The following is a 17,454-nucleotide window of genomic DNA, read 5'->3' on the forward strand; positions in this document are numbered from 1 at the left end:
ATCTCCCTTCCAGAAGTAACTTTGTGAGAGAATAATGTGTGAAAGGGTCGACTGAGCAGTGTTTTGTCTTCCATCGGATGAAGAATCAGAAGAACTCGGTGAAGTGTTGATATTTAACACTCTAAATTAAATCTAACAATAAAATATCTGCATTTAAGAGGAACCATTTTCAGCGGGAGCAGAAACAGTGTGTTAATACGTGGAGATCCTGAATGCTGCTCTAACAATGATCAGATTAGATGTTCAGTTCTCTTCCAAACCCCTGCTGTCTATTGTCAGTTTGATTCTCCACTCAAATAAAAATCAAAGCCTTCTAACATCTGTTTGTTTGTATTCAGGCATACATGTGGAACAGGGTTTCTATGCTATTATTGCCACAAATGTCAGTGCAATGGGGGAAACAGCGCCCCCTGTTGGTGTGGTGTCTTTCTAACTCAAAGCTGATGTTTCCCAGGCTGCTCTCCTTTGAATGAGCTGCAGAGATCAGCAGGGTTACAACATGTGCTGAATGAAGACGCACATGTTGTAGTTTCAACATGGAGGACATTCTGCATCACATCGTTAAGGTGAGACTAGTGTGAGACTGTTTGGATTCTCAGTCCAAAACTTTTCTGTTTTACAAAGTCTTTTTATCAATTCTCCTGCCCATCTTTGCTCAACCTCCGTGATGTTTCCTTCGAGGAGAGGACGTTATAAAAAGGAGATAGGATAGGAGTCACACCCTGTCTTCATTCATCTACATGGAAAAAACAAAAACCAAATCAATGATATAACCAAAACACTCCAAATTCACAACTTCTGTTATTTGCAACATTTGAAACATCTTAAAACATTCAGCTCAGTCAGAACACGTCAAGGCCAAGTGAAATGCATTCAGAGGGAAAAGATAATGATTAACTTTTGTTTCAGGGTAATGATTTATTTAAACCTATAAACTGATATCAAGGTGCAGCAGCTGAGCTTTGACCTGAGAGCTGCAGCTTAAGACTCTTTTATGATTTACTGTTTAATGGCTGTTTTAAACTGTTTAAGCTTGCAGAGACACCCACATCTACTCTAGACAATTATTAGCGAAATGCTACATACAATGTGGGTGTTATATTAGAGTGTGGTAGCTGATCTTTGTCCTGTGAGCTGCAACTTCAGACTCACTTCAGACTGAGGGAGAAGAAGCAGAGGATTTTCTCTGTTTCTACACAGACCTGGTCCAGACAGCAGAGAGCTGCAGACTGAAGAAGTTGATGGTAAGAAGCTGAGTAAGTGCAACTTTGATTCATTCCAGTCTCTGAGGTTTCCTCTTCATCACAGAGCAGCTGCTCTTTGTTTGTTAGCGTGTTTCTGCAGAGAACACATGAAGACTTGTTTCATCTCTGACGTCTGGTGTTGGATAAAGACTCCAAAGCAACAACAAAGTCTCCAACATCCACCTCAGAGCCTTTCAAACAGAGTGTGCAGGTTTGTTCTCCTCACATCATATCAGACTAACAGTCTGTGTGGGCGTCTTCATCAGACTGTGCTGCAGGTCAGTACCAACATCATGAAACGTTGCTCACACATCTGCCACTGTTTGATCCTCTTTAACAGAGGAAGTGTGATCGTGCTTTGATGTTTAGTCACACTCAGTGTTCATGTGGACTCTGAACAGACTCACAGTCAAACTAGAAGAACTGGAGTCCTGATGTGAGAACCTGCTTCAGACGCTGGACTCCAGTTTGACTCTGAAGTTGTTTTATGAAGGATCAGAGTTCATGTTTGTCTGTTAAATATTCTCCAGAATTCATGGAAAGTATGTAACAGGACTCAGTGATGCCCCCTGCTGGTTCCCTCTGAGTGCTGCTTTCAGTCTCCAGTGATCCTGTAGATGGGATTCACTGCAATCTCGCTGCAGTTAGTCCCTCACAGCTACACAACTATGCAACTTTGAGAAAATACTGTATATGTTTAAGGGAGCCGTTAAAATATGATGATATCAATGAACGAAGTTATTTAAAAACAAAAGCTTTGTTAGAGTCAAAGTAAAAATAGTTCTTGTAGAACAATAGTGCTGGATTTTGGATGTAAATTCTAGTTAAACATGACAGCATGAGAGTTTCCTTCAACCATCATAGTACTCCTTGTTACTCAGATAGTTTAAAACCTTCTGCTGAAAGATGAGTTATGATGTAGTGGAGGTTTTTAAAAGATTGATTCATGTTGACACACACACACACACACACACACACACATATATATATATACATATATATATATATATATATATATATATATATATATATATATATATATATAAACACCCAGCACGCCCCTGCGGGCGGTTTATCCTTCAAGCTCGGGTCCTCTACCAGAGGCCTGGGAGCTTGAGGGTCCTGCGCAGTATCTTAGCTGTTCCCAGGACTGCGCTCTTCTGGACAGAGATCTCCGATGTTATTCCCGGGATCTGCTGGAGCCACTCGCCTAGCTTGGGAGTCACCGCACCTAGTGCTCCGATTACCACGGGGACCACCGTTACCTTCACCCTCCACATCCTCTCGAGCTCTTCTCTGAGCCCTTGGTATTTCTCCAGCTTCTCGTGTTCCTTCTTCCTGATATTGCTGTCATTCGGAACCGCTACGTCGATCACTACGGCCGTCTTCTTCTGTTTGTCTACCACCACTATGTCCGGTTGGTTAGCCACCACCATTTTGTCCGTCTGTATCTGGAAGTCCCACAGGATCTTAGCTCGGTCATTCTCCACCACCCTTGGGGGCATCTCCCATTTTGACCTCGGGACTTCCAGGTTATACTCGGCACAGATGTTCCTGTACACTATGCCAGCCACCTGGTTATGGCGTTCCATGTATGCCTTGCCTGCTAGCATCTTGCACCCTGCTGTTATGTGTTGGATTGTCTCTGGGGTATCTTTACACAGCCTGCACCTGGGGTCTTGCCTGGTGTGATAGACCCCAGCCTCTATGGATCTTGTACTCAGAGCTTGTTCTTGTGCTGCCATGATTAGTGCCTCTGTGCTGTCTTTCAGTCCAGCTTTGTCCAGCCACTGGTAGGATTTCTGGATATCAGCCACCTCCTCTATCTGCCGGTGGTACATACCGTGCAGGGGCCTGTCCTTCCATGATGGTTCCTCGTCTCCCTCCTCTTTCTTGGGTTTCTGCTACCTGAGGTATTCACTGAGCACTCGGTCAGTTGGGGCCATCTTCGCAATGTATTCTTGGATGTTCGTTGTCTCATCCTGGACTGTGGTGCTGACACTCACCAGTCCCCGGCCCCCTTCCTTCCGCTTAGCGTACAGCCTCAGGGTGCTGGACTTGGGGTGAAACCCTCCATGCATGGTAAGGAGCTTTCTTGTCTTTATGTCAGTGGCTTCTATCTCCTCCTTTGGCCAGCCTATTACCCCAGCAGGGTACCTGATCACGGGCAGGGCGTACGTGTTGATGGCCCGGATCTTGTTCTTACCATTCAGCTGACTCCTCAGGACTTGCCTGACCCTCTGCAGGTACTTGGTGGTTGCAGCCTTTCTAGCGGCCTCTTCATGGTTCCCATTTGCCTGCGGGATCCCCAGGTACTTGTAACTGTCCTCTATGTCTGCAATGTTGCCTTCTGGTAGTTCAATCCCCTCAGTTCTGACTACCTTCCCTCTCTTTGTTACCATCCGACTACACTTCTCCAGTCCGAACGACATTCCAATGTCATTGCTGTATAGTCTGGTAGTGTGGATCAGTGAATCGATGTCTCGTTCACTCTTGGCATACAGCTTGATGTCATCCATGTACAGGAGGTGGCTGACAACTGCTCCGTTCCGTAGTCGGTATCCGTAGCCAGTCTTGTTAATGATCTCACTGAGGGGGTTCAGGCCTATGCAGAACAGCAGTGGGGACAGAGCATCTCCTTGGTAGATCCCGCACTTGATGGTGACTTGTGCTATGGGCTTGGAGTTGGCCTCTAGTGTTGTGCGCCACATCCCCATTGAGTTCCTGATGAAGGCTCTTGTACAATTCTAGGCATTCCAGTATCCAGCTGTGGGGCATTGAGTCATAGGCCTTCTTGTAATCAATCCAGGCAGTGCACAGGTGTACCTCGTCAATCTCTAGCTGTGAGAGAAGTCCCTTCTTTCGAATGTTGGAACACTGAGCTACTAGTTGTTTCGCCGTCATTGTGGATGTTGGGTATCGAAGAATCCATAGGTCCATCATCCTATTCATGTAGCCCCTTCCGCCGGGGTTACTTGCGTAGTAGCATTCCAACAACGCCCTGTTTTCGTCTCTTGCCCACCGATGCCTTCTTGTTCCAGTAGCCCACTTTTCGTCAGGGTGCCCTGGTTCCTCAACACCTGACGCGGACCTTGTTGATCCGGGCGACGTCCGAGCCGGCATGCCTTCATATTTATCTGTCTCGCTCATGTCTGCGGTAGGCTTACTTAGCATAGGGGGTCTGGCAGCACAAATGAACCAGCTGCTAGTTAACGAGAGACACCCGGAATGGCTAACCGAAGGTCGGACGGTCCTGATCCCCAAGGACCCCAAGAAGGGACCGGTTCCCTCCAACTACCGACCAATAACCTGCCTCAGTACTACATGGAAGCTCCTGTCAGGCATCATATCGACTAAGATGAACAGGCACATGGGTCAATACATGAGCGGGACACAGAAAGGAATTGGCAAAAATACCAGAGGCGCAAAAAACCAGCTACTGGTAGACAGAACAGTCAGCCGAGACTGCAAGACCAGACTGACCAACCTGTGCACTGCCTGGATTGATTACAAGAAGGCCTATGACTCAATGCCCCACAGCTGGATACTGGAATGCCTAGAATTGTACAAGATCAATGGGACCCTAAGAGCCTTCATCAGGAACTCAATGGGGATGTGGCGCACAACACTAGAGGCCAACTCCAAGCCCATAGCACAAGTCACCATCAAGTGCGGGATCTACCAAGGAGATGCTCTGTCCCCACTGCTGTTCTGCATAGGCCTGAACCCCCTCAGTGAGATCATTAACAAGACTGGCTACGGATACCGACTACGGAACGGAGCAGTTGTCAGCCACCTCCTGTACATGGATGACATCAAGCTGTATGCCAAGAGTGAACGAGACATCGATTCACTGATCCACACTACCAGACTATACAGCAATGACATTGGAATGTCGTTCGGACTGGAGAAGTGTAGTCGGATGGTAACAAAGAGAGGGAAGGTAGTCAGAACTGAGGGGATTGAACTACCAGAAGGCAACATTGCAGACATAGAGGACAGTTACAAGTACCTGGGGATCCCGCAGGCAAATGGGAACCATGAAGAGGCCGCTAGAAAGGCTGCAACCACCAAGTACCTGCAGAGGGTCAGGCAAGTCCTGAGGAGTCAGCTGAATGGTAAGAACAAGATCCGGGCCATCAACACGTACGCCCTGCCCGTGATCAGGTACCCTGCTGGGGTAATAGGCTGGCCAAAGGAGGAGATAGAAGCCACTGACATAAAGACAAGAAAGCTCCTTACCATGCATGGATGGTTTCACCCCAAGTCCAGCACCCTGAGGCTGTACGCTAAGCGGAAGGAAGGGGGCCGGGGACTGGTGAGTGTCAGCACCACAGTCCAGGATGAGACAATGAACATCCAAGAATACATTGGGAAGATGGCCCCAACTGACCGAGTGCTCAGTGAATACCTCAGGTAGCAGAAACCCAAGAAAGAGGAGGGAGACGAGGAACCATCATGGAAGGACAGGCCCCTGCACGGTATGTACCACCGGCAGATAGAGGAGGTGGCTGATATCCAGAAATCCTACCAGTGGCTGGACAAAGCTGGACTGAAAGACAGCACAGAGGCACTAATCATGGCAGCACAAGAACAAGCTCTGAGTACAAGATCCATAGAGGCTGGGGTCTATCACACCAGGCAAGACCCCAGGTGCAGGCTGTGTAAAGATGCCCCAGAGACAATCCAGCACATAACAGCAGGGTGCAAGATGCTAGCAGGCAAGGCATACATGGAACGCCATAACCAAGTGGCTGGCATAGTGTAAAGGAACATCTGTGCCGAGTATAACCTGGAAGTCCCAAGGTCAAAATGGGAGATGCCCCCAAGGGTGATGGAGAATGACCGAGCTAAGATCCTGTGGGACTTCCAGATACAGACAGACAAGATGGTGGTGGCTAACCAACCGGACATAGTGGTGGTAGACAAACAGAAGAAGACGGCCGTAGTGATCGACGTAGCGGTTCCGAATGACAGCAATATCAGGAAGAAGGAACACGAGAAGCTGGAGAAATACCAAGGGCTCAGAGAAGAGCTCGAGAGGATGTGGAGGGTGAAGGTAACTGTGGTCCCCGTGGTAATCGGAGCACTAGGTGCGGTGACTCCCAAGCTAGGCGAGTGGCTCCAGCAGATCCCGGGAATAACATCGGAGATCTCTGTCCAGAAGAGTGCAGTCCTGGGAACAGCTAAGATACTGCGCAGGACCCTCAAGCTCCCAGGCCTCTGGTAGAGGACCCGAGCTTGAGGGATAAACCGCCCGCAGGGGCGTGCTGGGTGTTTTTTTTTTTAGGCGCGGCCAGACCACAACATAAAGTGTGATCCATCCCCGTCCAACCCCAAGCAGCACGTCACACACTTAATATTTTGTGACAGTGATTTATTTACAATAGGTGCAGTTAAACAAAGGAAGGGAGCATATCATAACTTCAGGGTGAACCCAAGGCCAAAACAACAAACAAAAGTAACCTATCTCAGGAATAAACGCAACTTACCTACTCAAGTTGGGCGATCGTGGCTCAAGAGTTGGGAGTTCGCCTTGTAATCGGAAGGTTGCCGGTTCGAGCCCCGGCTTGGACAGTCTCGGTCGTTGTGTCCTTGGGCAAGACACTTCACCCGTTGCCTACTGGTGGTGGTCAGAGGGCCCGGTGGCGCCAGTGTCCGGCAGCCTCGCCTCTGTCAGTGCGCCCCAGGGTGGCTGTGGCTACAATGTAGCTTGCCATCACCAGTGTGTGGATGTGTGTGTGAATGGGTGGATGACTGGATATGTAAAGCACTTTGGGGTCCTTAGGGACTAGTAAAGCGCTATATAAATACAGGCCATTTTACCATAACATAGTACTTTGACACAGTGAACGGTCTGCCGGTTGGGTTGGGCCGAGGATGAATGAATTGGCAGTCCCTGGCGGTCTCTTCTTATCCGCTGCCTCCCAGTCCTCAGCCAATCGGTGTGAGCCATCCACCCTGGATGCACCAATCCCGGAGGAGCACCTGGACACTCAAATTCACACACAATTACGGTCACAGTCGTAACACCCCCTTTCCCAAGAATTAACATTACCCCCAAAATGTTTAATTCAAGGAGAAAGTGCTCTAGACAGAGTATCAGCCAACACGTTATCTTTCCCTTTCTTGTAACTGATCTCCAAGTTAAAATCTTGCAATAACAAGGACCAGCGCATAAGTCTTTGATTGGAGTTGCGCATTTGGGAAAGAAACACCAGTGGGTTGTGATCGGTAAACACCTGCACAGGCAGCACACTTGACCCGACATAGACCTCAAAATGCTGTAACGCAAGGAGTAAGGCAAGAGCCTCTTTTTCAATGGTGCTATAATGGGTCTGGTGTCTGTTAAACTTTTTTGAAAAGTAGCAGACGGGATGATCTACGCCGTGATCATCTTCCTGTAACAGAACAGCGCCTGCGCCACACGAGCTGGCATCAACTTCTAGTTTAAAAGGGCGCTCAAAATTCGGCGCAGCTAGCACTGGTGCGCTGCACAACAATGCTTTGGCAGATTCGAATGCCACCTGACATGCTGGAGACCAAATAAAAGACTTTAAGGGGCTAACAAGATCAGTTAGGGGACTAACCACATCAGAAACATTTCTGCAAAACCCTCGATAAAAACCGGCCATTCCTAAAAAAACGACGCAGAGCTCTTTTTGTCTGCGGGACAGGAAAATCAACAATGGCCTGTACTTTCGCAGCAACAGGGCGCACTTGCCCCTGTCCGACCTGTTTCCCTAAATAAGTAATGGTGGCTTTACCAAACTCACACTTAGAGAGGTTTAATGTGAGAGAAGATTCACAAAAATGTCTGAACACCTCAGAGAGCATTTCCAGATGTTCTGACCATGTTGGAGAATAAATGACAATGTCATCCAAGTATGCCTCACAGTTTCTCACTCCAAACAACACCTTCTGCATCAGACGTTGAAATGTTGCAGGTGCGTTTCGCAACCCGAAGGGCATTACAGTGTATTGGAGGAAATGATCTGGAGTTACAAACGCGGAGACTTCAGAAGCTCTGGGGGTTAACGGGACTTGCCAATACCCTTTTAACAGGTCTAATTTAGTGACGTATGTAGCTGAGCCGACACGATCAATGCAGTCCTCCATTCTGGGGAGAGGGAAAGAATCCGGTTTTGTGACTGCATTAACCTTTCTGAAATCGGTACAGAAACGTGGGGTGTCATCTGGTTTAGGCACCAAAATACAGGGTGAACTCCACGCACTGTTACTGGGCTCAGCTAACCCATGTTTAACCAGGTATTCGACTTCCTGTTGCATTAAAATCCGCTTGGTTGGATTTACTCGATAAGCATGTTGCTTTATTGGCTTATCAACTTCCACAACGATATCATGAAAGAGCACAGACGTCTGCCGCGGATGGTCAGAGAAAAGCAGCAAATTAGCTTCAATCAGATCAAGGATATCTTTGCGGGCGGAATCTAACAGATGCGACAGGAAAGATTCTAAGTTCTCTAACACTTCTGAGTTTCGCAAACGGGCCAACGGCATACAACTGCTCTTGTCATTCAAGTCATCATCTTGCAAAACATACAATGGTGGTGCCGAACACACAGAGACAGGCGCTATGGGAGAGGTTTTTTCAGCTGCCGCGTCCTCTCTGGAAACATAGCGTTTAAGCATGTTAACATGGCAAACCCTCAGTTTTCTCTTTCGATCAGGGGTTTTTACTGCATAGCTAGTGTCACTTATCCTTTTGTCCACCTCATAGGGACCAGAAAACTGAGCATGGAGGCTAGACCCAACTAAAGGAAGCAACACCAGAACTTTTTCACCAGGAGCAAAATGTCGGACCACTGTCTTTTTGTCATACCGGGCTTTCATATTGCCTTGTGTTTGTTCCAAATTGTCACGGGCCAACTGACATGCACGGAAAAGACGCTCTCTAAAACTGCAAACATAATCTAACACGTTATGTTCGGCTCGCTGCGACTCGGATAACCACTTTTCTTTAAGCAGTCGCAGGGGACCGCGCACAGTGTGTCCAAAAACTAGGTCAGCCGGACTAAATCCAAGGGATTCCTGAGTGGTTTCTCTAACAGCAAAAAGCAAAAGCGGAAGTCCCTCATCCCAGTCTTTACCTGATTCAAGGCAGTATTTGCGCAACATGGTTTTTAGGGTTTGATGAAATCGTTCCAGTGCACCTTGACTCTCTGGGTGATAAGGGCTGGACGTTTGATGTTTAACTTTTAACTCCTTCAAAACCTGGGCAAACACCTTTGACATAAAGTTTGTTCCCTGATCAGTTTGAACAACTCTGGGTAACCCAAAAGTTGAAAAGAATTTCGTGAGGGCTTTCACAACGTTCTTTGCCTTTAATGTACGTAATGGAATTGCCTCTGGAAAACGAGTGGCAGCGCACATTACCGTTAACATGTACTGGTGGCCTGATTTTGTTTTTGGCAACGGGCCCACACAGTCCAACAGAACTCTCTCAAACGGCTCACCCAGCGCTGGAATCGGGTGAAGAGGCGCTGGCGGAATCGGTTTATTTGGCTTTCCCACTACCTGGCATGTATGACACGAGCGACAATATTTCACCACATCTGATTTTAGTCCAGGCCAAAAGAAGTTACGTAATACACGGTGATACGTCTTTTTGACCCCAAGATGTCCAGCTAAGCAGGCATCATGCGCGAGACTGAGAATCTGGAGTCTATATTCCTTTGGCACCAAAACCTGATTTACCCGATGCAAATCAGTTGAGTCAGGAGACCAAGATCGCAACAGCACACCGTTCTTAATGAAATATTTTACTGCAGCTTTAGATCCCTCTCTGTCCACAACAGAGGAAAAACAAGGCACCAGTGAAGGATCACCCTGCTGTGCTTTGATCAACAGCTCTCTGGTAATATTCAAGCTCTGATTAATGTCCTCAGGAATCATTTCAGGGACGTCACATGTGGAGATTTTCACAGAATCAATGGGTGACACGAAAGAGTCGTCTTCATCAAGCGTAGCCATAAACGACCCCGACAAATCCATAATCTCACCCATTTTACGAGCCAGAGCACGAGTAATTGCGCACGCAGGAAACACCTCTGAAGCAGTGGAGCTTGAGTCAGCAGCAAGGGCAGGAACATCAACAACTTCTGGCGGGGGGAAAACATGCCCACCAGCTAGATCATTACCAAGAATGAAGGAAACTCCTTCGATTGGTAATCGCTGGCGCACGGCGACTTTAACGTAGCCCGACACTAACGGCAAGTGCAGGTGCACCATATGCAGAGGGGCTTTGGTGACGCTCATTTTTATTCCCCACACTAGTATGTCGGAACCACAGGATGTTTTTTCAGACAAAGGCAGCACAGACTCTAGTAGAAACGAGTGGTACGCACCCGTATCTCTAAGAATCGTGACTGGCACTTTATCATTTTCTTCACCCGTCAACGAAACAAAGCCACATGACACAAATGGTAGAAACTGCGGATCAACGTCAGTTTTCGGGTTTTGTTCGGCCTCCACTTGCACCTTTGGCGAGCAAGCGGTTTTAATCAAACCCACGCCTGCGGGGAATTTAGTGCCCCTCGCTTCTTTTCTTTTTAATACTGGACACGCAGCAATCAAATGTCCTGAGTCGTGACAATAAAAACATACTCGACCGTTTGATTTAGCACTAAACTGTGATACGTTTTTACGCACTGCTCTTGGTGACCTTTTTCGTTCAGATAGATTTTCCTGAAACGAATTCTGTGCACGGAACACACTTTTGTGTGTTAAAACAAACTCGTCAGCCAGGAGAGCCGCGTTAGTGAGAGACGACACCTTTTGTTCATTTAAATAAGTCACGATGCGTTCCGGCAAACACCTTTTAAACTCCTCCAGCAAAATAAGAGTTTTCAACTCGTCCACGGTTTTAACTTTACATGAACAACACCATTTCTCAAACAACACATTCTTTTCTCGCGCAAACTCAACAAAAGTCTGGTTAGCAGTTTTATTAAGAATCCTAAATTTCTGTCGATATGCTTCAGGGACAAGTTCATACGCCTGCAGCACAGTTTTCTTAAGAGTTTCATAGTCTAAACTCTGCTCAATAGACAGGCTTGAACACACTTCTTGGGCTTTCCCCACAAGCTTACATTAGAGTAAGAGGGACCAAAACTCTTTCGGCCACTTCAAAGCAGCGGCTATGCGCTCAAATGCACTAAAATAGGAGTCTAACTCAGACTTGCGAAACGGGGGAACCAACTTGATGTGCTTACTTATGTCAAAACCAGCAGAAGAAGAAGCACTTGTGCTTGATAACGTTGGGGAAACACCCGCTGAGCCCTTTTCAAGCTCAAGAGCCCTGATACGGAGATGCATAGCTTGCACTTCCAGCTGCCTGTTGCGGGTCTCCACCTCTTTTATGCGGAGCGTGAGGCGCAGATCCTCAGTGGACGTACCTTCACTGGATTCAGAAATCCGATCAGCCTCCGTGCCAGCAGCAGACGCATCAACTGCGTTAGCAGCCGCTTCAGATGCAGTGCCATCTGCGCCTGTCACTGGCTTGCTTTTCGCATCATCTCCCCGTGGTAGAAGCACACCTTTTTCCACTAGCTTTTCAGCCAGGGTTTCCTTCAACTCTGCCTTGCGAGCACTGTAAGACACTTCCACATCGTAAGAGTTAGACACAATGAGCAGGTCCGCTTTCTTACATTTGTCAATTTTTTCCCATGAAGGTGCCTTCACGAAATCGTCAAGTGAAAACTCCATTCTCACACACACCCCCCACACAAAAAATAAAACCGCTAACCAGAACAAGACACGCCAACCCCACAAACCAACAAGCGAGAAAAGAGACGGAACGAGCCCCCAATTATGTTATGGCCCGCCTAGGCGCGGCCAGACCACAACATAAAGGGTGATCCATCCCCGTCCAACCCCAAGCAGCACGTCACACACTTAATATTTTGTGACAGTGATTTATTTACAATAGGTGCAGTTAAACAAAGGAAGGGAGCATATCATAACTTCAGGGTGAACCCAAGGCCAAAACAACAAACAAAAGTAACCTATCTCAGGAATAAACGCAACTTACCTACTCAAAAGAACTAAACCAAATGACAATCACTTTCCTCCCTGCCTAACAAAAACAGGAGAAAACTGATCAACCAAAATGACGGTCCACCCCTACATGCTCTTACATTAACATAGTACTTTGACACAGTGAACGGTCTGCCGGTTGGGTTGGGCCGAGGATGAATGAATTGGCAGTCCCTGGCGGTCTCTTCTTATCCGCTGCCTCCCAGTCCTCAGCCAATCGGTGTGAGCCATCCACCCTGGATGCACCAATCCCGGAGGAGCACCTGGACACTCAAATTCACACACAATTACGGTCACAGTCGTAACAATATATATATATTTAACAGTGATTCAGTTCTCCATCCGATCTGATATACTCATTTCTAAAATGGAAATGAGTAAAAAAAAGTAAAAGATCTTGGCGTCTTTAACTAATTTTGGGGGGAAGGGCATGTGGTACTCAAAATAACTCCTAAAGTTTTTGTCCAGTTTAAATTAAAGCTACATCAGTCAGAAACCACCAGGTGAAATTATATCAAACTCATCTTATTGTTAAAATTTGCCTCCACCTTCCTTTTGTTTGCTGTCCACCTTATTCCTGAACAGAGACAAAATATTACTTGTTATTTTCCTTATTAACAGTAAATCAGTGTCTGTACAGTTCTCTGCAGACACAGCAGGATTAATCAGTGTGTGTCAGTGAATGCATCGTGTGTGCTTCAGGCTCCATCTAGTGGCCTGATAGCAGAGCAGCTGATGGCAGCTTCCTCTGCCTCACACTGCTGTCTGACTGCATCCAGCTGACACTGAGATGAAGCAGGAAAGAAGCAGCTGATGTTTGGACAGCACACATGATGGAAAGGAGGATTTCAGTTGATGTGCACATGAATGATTTGTGTTTCCTCTGCAGGTAGAAAGTGTGTGTGAGCTGAGCAGCATGGATCAGTGTGAGGACAGAGAGGAGGGAGCCCCTCCCTCTAAAAGCACTCTGTGTGGGGAACATGAGAGCCAGACCAAAGCTCAGAGGTGAGATGACCATCTCTAACTGTCCATGACTCTTCTCCATGTCACAGCTCAGCACTCACATCACTGCTCCATCATTATTCACAGGAAGAAACAAGGAAGTAAACGCAAACATGAACCTGAACCCAGAATTTCTCACAAGTCTAAAAGTCCCCCCATTGATTTTAAAGTCCAGCCTGTGTCTGCTGCAGAGAGGTGAGCTGTTAGTAACATGAACTCTTTGATTTAACTGCTTGATGTTGTTGGATATAAACTGCAGTGCAAACACGTCGTTCCCTCAGTCCCATTTAAACTGTCTCTTAAAAACAAGCCTTTGGTTTCTAAACAACTGAAAATCCACTTCAGCAAACAGGAAGTGATGCTCGTGTTTTCTTTCATCAGTCATGCCCTCGACTTGGGTGTCTTAAAGGGTGTGGACAAGAGATATTTTATTTTGTATTTGTATGATGACATTTTATAATCAGAACTATCATTGATTAATCATTTATCATTGTTGAATCTGATGACAGCATAATCTTTGTTTTATATCTATGGTAATTTGAGTAAAGATTAATGTATGCATATTATCATCATTCTAATCAGTCTCATATGATATCTATCATTGTATCTCATCTCCACCACTCGAGCTAGATGGTCCAGCAGGACCTTGTTCTAATTCACTTGCACATAGTCAGGGCTACACAAACATGCACATACAGAGTTATGTAAAACACGCACGTTCACATACACACTTATTAAGGAAAGGGAGGTCGTCTCAGGACAGCCTCTGTTGGACTCACAGTCTCACAAAATGCACATCAGAACACACACTTGTTTTTCTCTAAAGTATCATCTGATGTCTATATAAGGAGAACTTTTGGAATTGTGGGGAACTGATATCATTTCCAGTAAGGTCTAACTGTGTGACATCATCATGGGTAATATAAGGATGGAGAGCCGCCGCCCGGTGGAGAATGTGTTGCAAGTTTTCTTCCCACACTTCTGCGCAAAGTGTGTAAATAAAGATCACTATTTTTGACACCTACCTGGACTCAGCCTGCTTTCTTCTCTTACCCAAATTGAACAAATTTTAACAATTCTTGGTGCCGAAACCGGTTGGGGAGGAGAGGAGTGTGCGGCTGCTGCGTGGAAGGTACCAAAACGGACGGAGATCAGCAGCATATCTGAGTGACAAGCCAGGCGAAATAAACGGTGAGTGCCACCTGTTGATTTTTATCCAAAGGCGCTAAAATTGGAAGTTACAACTAAATTTAATTAAATAATATTCACTCAGTATAGGCTTCTTATGTCTGTTCATAGTGATTTTGGGGTAATTCGTATTAAAACTTTGGGGGAATATTGGACTGATTAAATGTATTGCTGTTTATTTTGGGAGTGAACTTTTGAGTTAAGAGGTTATGTGTTTAAGTCAATACGGTTTAAAGGGTTTAAAGTAATGTGGGTTGACTGGGTGCCAGCCAAATCAACCGGTAGCTGAGGGTATTTGGTCTGATTGATCAGCAGAAACGCAGTTTCGGGCGTCAGGTAATTAATAGCTGAGGGTGGAGACCTCACTTTGAGCTTATAATATCTTGAGTAAATTTAATTAGGACGGGGGCGTGGCCCCTAGGAATGCAGTTGTGTTCAGCGTTTTGGCAAACGCCACATACCTACGGACGCGTGGCTATGTTTAAGCTCGGAGTTGGTCTTCCGTGGGGACTTGGGACCCCCTGAACAGGCTAGGCAATCTATGGGTGATGGCCTTATACTGCATTGATTGATTGACAGAGTCAGACTCGGCTGTGACTATAACGTCAGGGACTTGTGAACTTTAAGTAAAGCCAAAAGCGTGATCTGGGATATTTCACGCGGCTGGTGGAGGTCCTGGTTTTCCTAGCGTGGAGCAGTTATAAATTAATTAGGGCTTAGGAATCTGACCGCGCTTGAGGGGGCGTCCTCGAAGCGTTTAATTGATCAGCAAGGGCGCGGCCCTGGGCTGAAAGATGCTTTTAAATTAGTCAAAAATTTAGGAACACCAGCAGAGAAATAGAGAAGATAAGTTGTTCTGGCATATGGTGTTTTTCTTACGTTTATACGGGCCTGTGTGTGTAAATAATGTAATGTAAAGAATGTACATTACCCCTGTGTGTGTGTAAATAAGTGTAAATTAGTTGGATCTGTTAATTTTCTCCTGTGTGCTTGGAAGAGAGAAAAAAAAAAAAAGGAAAACGCTCTCTTTTCTCTGAGCGCAGGAGAAGAGGAGTCTGTGTGTGTGTGTAGCTGCTGGCGGTGAGGCGTGTTTTAGGGGAAGGGGGGTCTATGTGTGTGTAACTGCTGGCGTGGTTCCATCTCCCTCTCCCTATTTCTCCACTGCTCTGCTTCCCAGTTTCTAAAACCTTGTAGACTGCCTGGAAAAGGCAGCAACCCGTTCTCACTCCCGACGCGTAAAATAATGACGATTTGTCACGTCCCTTAACTTCTCATGCTGACGCCTAAGGTACCCTTCCACGTTTTTATGTGACGCTGTGGGTTGTCAATTCATTCCAATATGAACCCGCTCGCGGCGATCAGAGACGCTTCGAGCAGAGGCCCCAGCCATCCATTTACTCCAATAATAACCCCGTCACGGCGAAACATGACGCCGTGAAGCACAATCTAACTGGAGAACCGGGGACCCTCTCCGCGAACGGGTTTTTCTCCCTAATTTAATGCTTTCTTTTAATGACATCGTTAACATTTCTCAACAAAAACACGTGAAAGTATCACTGATAATTCAACAATAAAATCGCTTCATGTTGTGGCCATCACACAGTGTTTTCCAAACTGGTCCACGATCTGAAAGTGCGCAGATTTAACGTACATAATCCTTTGTTAGGTTTATTATTTTCATTTCACACGTAAAACACATTTATAGATTCATTCACCACTCCTGTTAGTTTTGGATGCGCTCGGCTCCAGCCAATCAGACGCAACCTGTGTAAGCAAAGGCTGATGGGAGAACGGAGAGACCCATTTATAAGAATAAGAAAATGAGGCGGAACTGATTGATTCTAATGCAGGTATGTAAAAAATACATATATTTAAAGTAATACCTTGATGTGTGTTTCAAAGTTTGTTTTTTCATAAAAGCTTCAAACAAACAGAGGTGACTGATCTCGGAAACGGTGTAATGTATTTAAAAATGGCTACAGCTACCGTCAGCATGCTTGCTAGGTAACGACTACACGTGTCTACTGCAGCATTAGCCATTTAATCCAACGATGATGGATTAAATCTATTACAAACGTTAAAGAACTTGTGTGCTGCAAAATACCCTCACATGGTGCGTAAAGCAGTTTTTGCGCTAAGAGTTCTGCTAGCTCTTTACAAACTGATGATGCTAACGTTAATTGCTAACATTAACCGGAGCGCCAAGACTGAAAATCATTTGAGTTGTGTTAGTTATGTGTTTATGTCACTGAGTTCTGCAAAAATCTCTTTCCTCTTTAGCTTGAAAATGAGTGATTCAGAGGATCCCGAGCTGGAGGAAGAGCTTCAGGCTGCTGACGAACTCCTTCAAGATATGCAGGTAACATTTTTAGTGGAAACAGTTGTTAAAGAGGGAACACGCTTGTCTAATATTTTGTACGGAGTAAACGTTATGTTATTTGAATTTTTTTTTAAAGTTTATGTCAAATTAAGTTGGTTAACTTAAGATGTTTGATAATCTTTGCTTTAATCATAGACTGTATTTTAGGTGTTCCCTTTTTTCCTTGTTAATTGCGTAGAATGATGCACAGAGTGAACCTCAGCCAAGACCAGTGCGCTGGAAAAAACGTGACAGACAGGGAGCTTTTATTCCTCAAAGACCATCAACCAGTCGAAGTACTAGTTGCATGCCACGTGGTCAGTGTTCACGCAACCATTGATTTTATCTCACAACTTGTTTTCACCAAAGAATTTCAGTAAGTAAATATTCTTCATTCCCCCCCCCTGTCCAGAGAGCAGCATCAATGTCCACGTGAAGAACCTAGTTATGTTGCCAGTGTCAACCCAACAAAAGGTACTTTACCTTCTTGTATATATTGTGATTTCTGTTTACTTTTATATTTGTTGTTATAGTTGAGTTATGCAGGGCTTTTGTGGAGTCCTAAGAAACATACTGCCTAGAGTGTTTTTTACTTTGTGGAAG

The 17,454-nt window shown here is 45.8% G+C and overlaps 1 protein-coding gene and 1 long non-coding RNA gene across 3 annotated transcripts in view; one reads left to right on the forward strand and one right to left on the reverse strand.

Moving 5' to 3' along the window:
* LOC146644493 (stonustoxin subunit alpha-like) overlaps window positions 1-17,454 on the reverse strand; it is a 231,698-nt gene that overhangs the window by 60,165 nt on the left and 154,079 nt on the right. The gene's annotated exons all lie outside the window — the stretch shown is intronic.
* LOC146644495 (uncharacterized) lies at window positions 16,196-17,423 on the forward strand. Its single transcript, XR_014909276.1, has 4 exons — window positions 16,196-16,342; window positions 16,773-16,851; window positions 17,051-17,168; window positions 17,264-17,423. It is a non-coding gene; the product is annotated as an uncharacterized LOC146644495 (long non-coding RNA).

This window comes from Rhamphochromis longiceps, linkage group LG22 (assembly GCF_057381845.1).
Source record: "Rhamphochromis longiceps isolate RC_006_pf linkage group LG22, R_longiceps_female_GT1.1, whole genome shotgun sequence".
NCBI lineage: Eukaryota > Metazoa > Chordata > Actinopteri > Cichliformes > Cichlidae > Rhamphochromis > Rhamphochromis longiceps.